The sequence below is a fragment of the Sphaeramia orbicularis genome, chromosome 20, assembly GCF_902148855.1.
Source record: "Sphaeramia orbicularis chromosome 20, fSphaOr1.1, whole genome shotgun sequence".
Classification (NCBI taxonomy): Eukaryota; Metazoa; Chordata; class Actinopteri; order Kurtiformes; family Apogonidae; genus Sphaeramia; species Sphaeramia orbicularis.
The window spans coordinates 27,087,954-27,096,970 of NC_043976.1; the positions used below are offsets into that span (position 1 = coordinate 27,087,954).

The following is a 9,017-nucleotide window of genomic DNA, read 5'->3' on the forward strand; positions in this document are numbered from 1 at the left end:
GCAATAATATAATGATACTAGCTCATTGACCTGTGGGGATCCACAGGTTCTAGATGTGGTAGTTTTTTTGCTGTTGTGTATTCGTGCATGCTGTACCGCATTTGTCCAGCAGTCACCACCAAAACGTTCTGGCCATAGCAATGTGATTGTAAGGCTATTGTATTCCAAAATGACTAATATCTCCCAAAATACTGGTCCTATCAACTTGCCGTTTTCGCTATTCTGTCCTTTGACTAAAAATACATAAATATCCCAAACTGCAGCAGTCAGCTCTTTTCGGATTTTGTATGAATCCCCAGACACACACACACACACACACACACATGCATGCACGCAGAGGCCACTTGGCTTTTATAATACAGATTAAGTCTAAGGCTACCTCCAGACTGCAGGCAAATGTGGCCCAAATCCGATGTTTTTGCCCATATGTGACCTGTATCCGATCTGTTAAAGGCAGTTTGAACTGCACAAATCCGATTTTTTCAAATCCAACCCAGACCACTTTCATATGTTGTCCTAAATCCGATACATATATCTGATATTTTACAATGCGATTTCAGTCTGAACAGCCAGGTCGCATTTATCCCACCTTTACATTGTTGAAATGCGACAAACGTCACAATTCTGCATCCCAGGAGGAGAAACGGTGGGAAAAACATGTTTACTTCCGTAAACACAGTGCGTGTCTGCGTGGTCCCGTATTACATCAGCACCTCTTTTTTTCATGTGGGTCACTTTCAGGGTCACATTCAGTTCATACTCAAAACTGATAGAAGTTGTATTTAATGTGTATTATGAGCAAGCACACAAAAAAAAATCTGATTTCACCAAAAAATCCACATTGTACATTAAGACCTGCTATCTGAACAAAACCTGAATAACTCTGGATGTTTTGTATTTCTACCCTTAAAGACCTAGATTTACTCTTAACCTTACTTTTAACCTTTCCTAAGGAATAATCAGCAGGTATTCTAAACTCTTTATAAAATATAAAGATATCTGTATTAGATACACACTTGATTTGATGGCCTTGAGGTGGTGATTTAAAGAAGATGCACTGACTTTGACTTTGCATCTCAAAGCAACATGAATTTTGTTTTGGTTGAATTTAAGTTTTAAATAATAAAATGTTGTTTATACAGTTTTAAAAGTGCCTTGGAGCTCCGTCTGCATCTTTTTGACCTAAAAAGGTGACACATTGCCATATAAAAGGTTACTCATTGAAAATATTCATCAATATCCAAGATGTAAATGGAGGCTGTTACAGAGAAAAGATGAAATAGTGTTTCCAATTCAGTCTCGGTTGTAAAAGAATTAACGCATTTAAGCAAAGTTAACACTATCATTTTCAGTTTGTGTGTTTCTTCATTTGATAGAAGGATGCAGTCGTCTTTGGGTAACGACACAGGGCTCAGTTCACTTCAGCTGGTAGAAACGTCCTTCAGCAGATATATTTTACCCTTATCCTTGAACATTTCAGAGCCTGCGCTTATTCACTTTTACTGCAATAAATTATTGTTTGTGAGTACTTTTGTAACACACTGAGCTATAATTTTACTTAACCCTCTGGTATCCCTCCCAGAGAGGCCTTTCCTTACCACCAAAAGTGCATTATCTGCACAGTGCTGTAGTAATGTCAGAATTTTTTTCATACAGTTTGTTTTAAACTTTTTTTTTTTTTTTTTTTTTTTTTTTGTATTTCATCAACTTGAGCCATAAACAAAAATACCAAATACTTAACAACTGTCATATTTTTAACCCTTTAAATGCTATGTTTGTAATGTAATGTAAAAAACACTTCAATATACTACATAAAAATTGAATTACTTATCAGATTTTTTGCAGCCAGGCATATGGCAACATTAGTTGAAATGCATTATTATTTTTTGTGCAATGTCAAATGTTAAATCCTAATGTGTCAATGTATATTTTTACTCACTTTTATGGGCACAGATTACCCCAAAATAGTTTTTTTTTTTTTTTTTTTTTCCTTCTGGGTTACTGGGTTAGGATCTGGGCCTCAGGTCATTAGTGTTTATCAGGTTCACCTGCGGTGGTGCCCTCACCTGGATGGAATTAGTCAGGTGGGTTTAAAAGGAGCTGGAGCTCAGCAGCTCAGATGGCTGCAAACTGAACAGAAAGCAACAGCCCCTTTGTTTGTCTGACAGTCTTCCCTGGTTGATCTTTGGTTGGCAGTTTAAGGCCCATCTTTTCATTTCTTCTGTCTCTATGATAAACTTAATGAGTTTCATTCTCTGTCTCCATTTAGAACAGTGGTTCCCAACCTTTTTCGGCTTGTGACCCCATTTTAGCATCACAAATTTCATGCAAACAGACTTTTTTTGTTTGTTTTTTCCTAAAATGAATTTGTTTTTGATTATGTAATAGTTTGCTTTACTATGTTGCAAATGTTAATTTTAGATGACAGTCTATATCAGGGGTGTCAAACTCATTTTAGTTCAGGGGCCACACTCAGCTAAACTCGATCTGAAGTGGGCCGAACCAGTAAAATAACATAATATATAAATAATGTCAACTCCAAACTTTTCTCTGTTGTAGAGTGAAAAAAGCAAATTTACATCATGTAAAGGTTTACATCGACAAACTATCCTTTTAGAAAGGATGTGAATAACATGAACAAACTGAAAAAACAAGTGTAATTTTAACAATATTCTGCCTCGGTTTATCATTTACACATGTACATTATAATTTACAGATCACAGTGGATCTACAAACACACAAAACATTTAATAACAGGCAGAATCTTGTTAGAATTGTACTTCTCTTAAGACATTTCAGGTTGTTCATATTTGTTCAGGTTCTTCACATTTTTTGTGAAATTATTCTTTGTTTTAGTGTAGATACATGAAAGTATTTACATTTACAAAGAGAAAAGTTTGGAGTTGTCATTATTTATGTTATTATGATAATATTTTGCTGAATCCTGCCCATTTGAGATTGAACTGGTCTGAATGTGGAACCTGAACTAAAAGGACTGTTAATATCTTTGTGTAATTTTTGCGTTTCACAAATTCATTCCAAGGGGATGGGCTGGATTTGGTCCCCGGGCTACATGTTTGACACCTGTAGTCTATATAATGTATATTATTCTGGACGGAGGCAGAAAATCCAGGTGTAGATTACTGCACAAAATGAGAATTTTCTTTTCCTTGGTCAGGATATGTACAGTCAGTCCAGCTTGGATTTACAAGGCTGGATTCACAAGGCCACATAGTGAATATCTACCTTTTTTGTTGTTTTACTCATGCATACTAATCTTTAATCCCATGATAGAGAAGGGAAAAAGCTCGCGTTTCCAGCCTTTACCCATCCTAACTTTGAACACCTACTATCCACTCAGTGCAGTGTAGTGGTGATGCCTGAATACACAACGTATTTAATCAGTGTTAACACATCTGTTCACCCGGCGACATACTACACACAGACTGGTCAAATACAGACTCAGTTCCAGTTGTTAAGCGTGAAAATCCCCCCTAGGAAAAAAAGGAATGTTCCCTCTTTAATAACTGTCACTTTCTACTGAAACATTTCACACTTCAAGTAAATATAGCGCAGTATGTTGACTGTGAGGAATGTTTAGGTGCAGACTGGGTCATGGTTACAGTTAGTGCAACTCCCACTTTTACCACCAGATGTTGCTCTCAAACAAGATTTTTAGCTTTTTAGGCTCACTTGAATATACTCTGTTGGGTTTTATTTTCCATCCAGTACATGAGTAACAAAAGGAAACTGAAGTAAATAATCTGATACATAAATATGTGTGTGCTCTGATGTTTATATGACATGAAATTGAGAGGAAATTAGAAAAATAGGATGTTTTTTGCTTTTTGAGTCCACTAGATATGAAATAAAGACAGGAAGAAAAAGGTTGTTTATTCAGCATTTGCTTGAAAATTATGTCATGGGTCTGCAACCTTTTCTACCTAAAGAGCCATTTTAGGATTAATGTTATGAAGCAAGTTCGAAAACACTTTAAGCCTATTTAAAAAAAAAAAAAAAAAAAAATACTTACTGAGATAAAAGAGAAACTATTTTTCAGATAAAACACATTTTTATATTTTTACATTACATATAATATAAAAATCTGCATGTAACATGGTAAAAAGGACACGAAAATTACACGCTACTGTTTTTTTGTTTTTTTAAATCTCTTTATTCTTTCACAAGTACATTTTGGGAATTGAACTAATTATGCAAGGCAGAGTGTTTCACAAAAATGACCGCTGTTGCAGAATCACTTACGATTTATATGTGTTTAACTGGTCAGGTTCTGCATTTAAGTGGACACAATGGGTCACATGCGAAACCTGGATTAGAAAAACCACTAAGATCATAAAATTTCACACAGTGTCTTTATTTATAGCAGTGTATATAAGACCATTTCAAGCCATGTTTTCCAGATAAAATGCACTGAATAGTAAGCGTTATTCATTTCCATATGTTTTTGACAAAGCCATATGAAAAGGGCCCAAGAGCCAAATGTGGCCCCGGAGCCACAGGTTGCCCACCCCTGCTGTATGTCTTCTGTAATAATAGGTTTGCCAAACAAAAAAAAATTTAAATTGACATGGTAGATGTGATCCTGTCAATCTTTTGTTTCCTGTTGAGGGAAAAAGTGCAAAACAATTCTCATACGAGACTGTTTTTCTTTTCTTTTTTTTTTTCCCCCCTCTGTCCTGATCAGAACACAGATGTACAAGCTTCATTCTTATTTTTCTGCTACCTTGACTGGGTTTCCATGACAACACCTCTTGAGAGGCTGATGGAGAACATGCAGCAGCAGATTGAGAGATACTGGGCACTGACATCACCAAACTTATGAAGTTTATTGTTTAGAGATTTTATTGCTATATTAAATTCAGTTACTTGTTTAGAATGTACTTCAGGCCCAGAACATTTTTTTTTCTCCTTCAAACAGTTTGCAGTCACATTGTGAAAGAAGTCCAATAATTTGTGGATTCGCTCTCACCACATGGTCATATTTATTTAGGAACATCTCACATCTGCTTGGGTCTGTTTAATACCTGTTGATCCACTAATACATGTAAAATACAGTTTGTCATCTTCTCATGGTCATCAGATATGACCTATTTGGATGTTCAGAGACTCATTAGTGAACGTGGAAACACTGTAATCTTCTATAACATTGATTCACCAGTAAAACCCATGGAGTTGGATCAATGACAGTGAATGGAGACACTGGATTTATGTTCAGTTAATGATAAATTTTGTTGAAAAAGTCACTTTTACTTCAGTTTTCCCTGTTTTTGATATAATAACCCTTGACTTTACTCTGAGCTTTTATGAACATCTACATGATCAGTGAATTAAATATAGGAAAATACATGATTGTCACAGAAAAAGCACAAAATACAGAGCATTAATTTATAATAAATAGTGATAAATCATTTAAAGGTTAAAAGAGATTCATTTGGGAACTGCTACAAAAGTAGCACTGGGTCTTTATGGGTTAAAACAGTGGTTTCCAACCTTTTTTGTCTCATGACCCCATTTTAACATCACCAATTTCTGGTGACCCCAGACATTCAAAACTGAAACTTTTTTTTTTTTTTTTTTTGCTAAACTTAATTTATTTTTGACTATGTAATAGTTTACTATACTGTGTTGCAAATGCAGGTTAATTTTAGAGGATATTTAGGCTACATAATGTATATTAGTGTGGACGGAGGCAGAAAAGCCAGGTGCGCAAAGGGAGAATTTTATTTTCTTTGGTCAGGATATGTACAGTCAGTCCATCTTGGATTTACAAGGCTGACAATTAATACTGAACAAACAAGAACTCAAACTATAAATTATGAAAGAGCTGCAGCATCTGAAACTGACCACAATGAACATTTGACAGATAAACAGAACCACAGTACTTCAGTTTCAGCTTCACTTTTTGTCTGTTATGGATTGGGATTGTCTCTCTCAACTCAACATATATTTTTAGTAAGTTGTTTTTTGTTTTTTTTTCTATCAATTACTAGAAATTTCAGACGACCCCCCCCCCCCCCCCCCCCCCCCATTTGAATTCCAGGCGACCCCAAGGTTGAAAAACACTGGGTTAAAACAAAGGCAAAACTAAAATCTGAAATGTGTAACTTAACACCATTAACTCAAAATTTCTTATTTTTATTAATTAAATCTTTAGCGACTGAACATTTTCAAGGCTTAATAGTTAATTTGATGGATTTTAAATTTCTCCTGTTAAAAGTTTTTTTTTTAAATTTTCACTTTATAAATATTAGTCTTAAACTTTTTTTTTGCTTTGTAAAGGGGGAAAAAACATGAGACCTGGCAAACGAAACTATTATGTCGGCAACTCTGAAAATGAAGGTTTCCCTTGATGTGTTTTCCTGAGGGATGAGGATGATGGAGATGAGGGATGATGGGGGTGATTATCTGTTCAAGCATTTTGAGTCATGAATAAATTTTTCTTTAAAGGTCCCATTTCAAAGCCATTATCATGCTGATTATCATACTAATGCAGAAAATTACATTATAGATAATGGGCTGGATCCTTGTGCGCTCATTCAAAATGTATTGTCATGCTTAGTAGTATTGTTTTAGCATGACTCAACATCAGGTAATGTGGATAATAATAATTATTATAATAAAACTCATTGTTGCTGTGTCTAATTGGTGCTCAGTTCACCTGTTTTTAAAGGGGTCATATTTTGCTAAACCCACTTTTATTAGTCTTTGGTTCATATATTTGTGTATTTGGACCCTAATAGTTCATAAAGTTTGAATTTGAACCCTCCAGGTGCTGCAAAGCTATCTTTATATTAATTTTGGCAAAAAATCTAGTGGATTTCTACAACCTATTTTAATTACTGCTTAATTTGCTACATTTTATAACAAGTTACGTCACGACATTTGCACATGTAAGGTCAAGACTTCTGCCGAACATTTCTCTGAGTACGACATTATGTTTTGTCAGCAGCAGCGGTTGTAGTCCATACTGAAAATATGTCCAAACTTCAAGCCTATTATCTAAAATGTTCAGTTGCTGGTTGTATTAATAAACTCAAGTGGCTGAACGGGATAGAGCAGCACAGCCAACCACCTGGAGAGGGTGGAGCCTGAAGTGGCTCATTTGCATTTAAAGGGCCAGCGTTAAAAAGGACCTTTCTGGCATCATTACTCAAACAGGGTTGAAGATGGACCTGTGGAGTTGAATTAATGAAGAATTCAGACCCAAGCAGAGCATTTACAGTTTATGTAGACCACAGGGAAATGTTTTAAAATCCATAATTACATTTTTTTTTTTAAAGCACTACTTCAGGTCAGATTTTGCCAAACTTCCTTCATTTATTAATGCATTGAACTAAAGCCATTTCAACACTTTGATGATTCTAAACAAACTCACACAGAGGAAGTGATTTTTGCCTTGAAAACGTAACGCATTAAAACACCACAGTAACACAACAACACAGGCTGAAGAGATGTGGAAATTTAAAGAGCACTTCAAGGCTTTAGTGCTTCATTGGAAATGACTGTACAAGGAGGAAGTATTCTGAATATATGGTTAATGACTTGGGGCAGAAACTTTGGGTAATAAAATCAGAACAAAAACTCCAACTAACCCTCTCAGAATATATACAATAATATGGTCCTGCATAAATGTGACTGTCTTACGTGATGTCCTTGAACTACTCCTGTCTTCAGACTCTGTAGTGATTTTCAGAGTCATGCAGTGGGTGGATTTATACTTAAAGCTGATTTAACAAGCGCCAGACTGAACCCATGGGAGGACTTTTTTTTTTCTCTAATGCATGAAAATGCATTAGAGAGGAAAAAAAAAAAAATTATAGTAACAGCTCCAACTCGAGTGATGGAAATGATGGGCTGCAGTTATTGTTGCACTTTTTTTTTTTGTTAAATCTCCATTGTCTATGAAATATCATAATATACTGATTTGACTTCCAGACCTGAAATAATTTAAATAAATTTCTTGTAAGGTATTTCAGTACTAATTACTTTTGTGTGAATGTTCTGTACAATAATGCTTTTTTTTTTTTCTAATCAAAAGCCAAACTGAGACAAGTGCTTTCTTTCATTGTCCTGTGGAAAATGTGAGTTATGCATGTATATATGAATTGGGTGCTTAATGACAGTAACAGAACACATGAAAAACAAGAGCAAGGAATCAATCAATGTACAGAAATAAAGTGAAAATAAAAGTATTTTTACCTATAGTGGGATTATATTTATTTCTGGCTTGTGTGTGTGTGTGTGTATGTATGTATATGTATGTATATATATATATATATATATATATATATATATATATATATATATATATATATATATATATATATATATATATATATATATATATATATATATATATATATATTTTTTTTTTTTTTTTTTTTTTTTTTTTCATTACATTTTACATATTTGATTTTCAAAACAAAATATATAATTGAAATGTGTATTAGGTAAAGGGAAATGCATATTCAGCTATAGAAATGTCATTGGTTTGATAATTTATAAAATGTAACTTATTAAAATTGCAGTATTTGGTAGGTTTTTGTATCATGGGGCTTTTTCAAGTGGTCTGGGAGGGAACAGGGTCTAAACCCACTTCTGTCAAATTGGGCTGTAGAAAAATGCTGATTTTTGGTAAATAGGTGTTTCCAGACATGTAGAGGTTGAATACTTAAACATCTGTAATAAAGCAGAATTTTGTCATGCTGGTACGCTGTTGTCTTTAACAGACAACCTATTGAATCTGTTGGAACTGTTGTTTATTTTCATATTCAACTGATTCTGTAAAGTCCTGTGAGTCAACCTTGATATAGGGCTCTACAAATAAAATTGAACTGAATCGATTTGCAAAAGACTGAGAATAATGAAAGATAACAAATAATAATTACAGAAACATTACAACAGTTCCCAATTATGTGTGTCCACAATTTGCACTGCTTCATCATATATTATACTGAGTGACATAATTCTACTGCCCTATGGCTCCATGTGAAATG

The 9,017-nt window shown here is 34.4% G+C and overlaps 1 long non-coding RNA gene across 1 annotated transcript; it reads right to left on the reverse strand.

The window, feature by feature from the left end:
• Window positions 1-615: 615 nt before the first annotated feature.
• Window positions 616-8,710, reverse strand: LOC115410950 (uncharacterized). Its single transcript, XR_003934157.1, has 3 exons — window positions 8,699-8,710; window positions 7,684-7,689; window positions 616-883 (listed from the first exon to the last, which is right to left on the reverse strand). It is a non-coding gene; the product is annotated as an uncharacterized LOC115410950 (long non-coding RNA).
• Between the last annotated feature and the right edge of the window lie 307 nt (window positions 8,711-9,017).